Below are 2,299 nucleotides of genomic sequence, written 5' to 3'. Positions count from 1 at the left end.
GACGCCTGCGCATAGGGCAATAAGCCACTCATTTCCTGACTACAAGACCCAAGATGCAATGGGCAGTGGAACACTGGCAAAAGAGCATCTCGGGATATCTACTCTACAGAGAGGAGTTCAACGTGTCTTAAGGACAGTGGCTGCTGTGGCTGCTGATAGTGATGTTTTCACAACACCAGTTTCCGTTTGCTGAGCCCTTACTGCGTAGTAAAGCGTCAAGGAACACTTTACAGGTGCTGTCTAGATTAGTTTCTTTCTTTTTTTTTTCCCCCCAAATACCTTTTTAAGAAGGGCCCAGCAGGGACTCAAGATTTGAGAAGATGTCTATATAAAGATAGATGAAAAGTGTTCAGCTTTGGCCATTGTTAGACACAGGGTTTCCCAACCACTTCCCCGATTGTGTAAGTAAACTCTAGAATTTTCCCAAAGCCGTCACTCTTAAGGTTTGCAGAAATCCCTTTTGTTCTAGGAATTTGTAAATTTATAACCGTCTTTCATTTTAAGGTGCCATGACATCATGGTCCCTTCAGTCTCTAAATCAACCAGAACTTTGCCCGTCCCAGTACCCCGAACCACCTCCGTGGCTGCCGCCCTTCATTGTCCCTGGCACTACTGCTTTGAGAACATCTGGGCAGTTTTCCCACTTCCTTTCTTGCTAGGTCCTGGACTTTGTCAGTGCGTTAGCCACAGCAACACCCATCCTGGTCAGTGTGGTGAGCTGTAGGGACAACCCTGTGTTTGAGTTAATGCGGCTTCATTACAACTCGGCCATTCACACACAACCTATCTGTGTAACCCTAAAGGAGCCTCTCCCCTCCTCTAGGCCTAGCATCCACATTTATAAAAGGAAGGATTTGACCAATCGGATCTTTGAGATCCTTTTAACTTAGACTTTTCTGTAATTCTAAGGTTGCCCACTCTTTGCTGAAAAAAGCCAGAGGAAAACGTCTGTTTGGTTTATTGAGTACAGCACAGGCAGGCTTGGCCTCCTTCTTAAGATTATTGTTCTTTGACAATTTCGTGTGTGTGTGTGTGTGTGTGTGTGTGTGTGTGTGTGTGTGTTCTGGTCAGTGCCCCTCCCCATTTCCCTCCATCCTCCTCCTCTGCTCTGGCTGACTCCTTTTTCCCCAGCAAGCCCCTCCTACTTCTATATTTTTACAGCTATTGTTTGTGACACACTAAGTTTAATTAGGGCTGCTCATATGAGTGCAGGTGAGGAGTTAAAGACAAGTTTTGGGTTCAGCATAATTTTGTGGTTTTATTTACTTATGTATATGAGGGTTTTATCTGCATGCATCTCTATGCATCACATGCAAGCCTGGTCCCCTCTGAGGCCAGAAAAGGGTATGGGATCCTCTGGGTCTGGAATTAAAGATACTGTGAACCTCCATGTGGGTGCTGGGGCTTGAACCCAGGTACTCTAGAAGAGTAGCCAGTGATCTTAACCATTGATCTATCTCTCCAACCCCAATCCAGCATTCTTGAAAATATCCCTCAGTAAGTGTCCCAACGTGCCATTAGTTGACAAGCAAATTGAACACCATAGCTAGCCCAGAGACATTGAGTGGTGCAGGGTCAAGGGTAAATGTGTGGGTGTTAAATTGGGGCATTAGAAGTGTGAACTCACCTTTTCTCTCTCTCCTCTGTAAATTAGGAAGAATATTAATATCTGCTTAATAGGATTTGAGAATTTAGTAAACTACATAAAATGCCTATAATACTGCAAACACTGAATAACTAGGAGAATATATTTTTTGAAAATGCCATAGAGGGGCCAGGTAGAAGGGAGACCACAGGAATCTGAGACCTGGATAACAGCACAGAGACACTGTACGAGTTTCCCAAGATACTGTAACAAATTATCATCAACTTGGTATCATAAAACAAGAGAAATATATTCTCCCATTTTGTTTTAGTTTGGGTTTTTATTGCTGTGAAGAGACACCATGACCACTACAACACTTATAAAGAAAACATTTAATTGGGATGGCTGGCTTACAGTTTCAGAGGTTCAGTCCGTTATCACCATGGTGGGGAGAATGGCAGTGTGCAGGCAGGCTCGGGGCTGGAGCTGAGAGTCCTTACCTCTTCTTGATCAGCAGGCAACAGAACATCAACTGACTGTCACACTGAGGGAAGCTTGAGCAAAAGAGACCTCACAGCGCACCCCTTTAGTGACATACTTTTTCTAACATGGCCACAACTCCTAATAGTGTCATTCCCTTTGGGGGCCGTTTTCTTTCAAAGCACCACACGCTTCTGAAGTACAAAGTGGTAGTTTGAATGAAAATGGCCTCAT

This window comes from Alexandromys fortis, unplaced genomic scaffold, assembly GCF_014885135.2.
Source record: "Alexandromys fortis isolate MF-2015 unplaced genomic scaffold, M_Fortis_MF-2015_v1.1 scaffold_27, whole genome shotgun sequence".
NCBI lineage: Eukaryota > Metazoa > Chordata > Mammalia > Rodentia > Cricetidae > Alexandromys > Alexandromys fortis.
The sequence above is the reverse complement of the archived record's forward strand: the minus strand, read 5'-3'. Positions refer to the sequence as shown.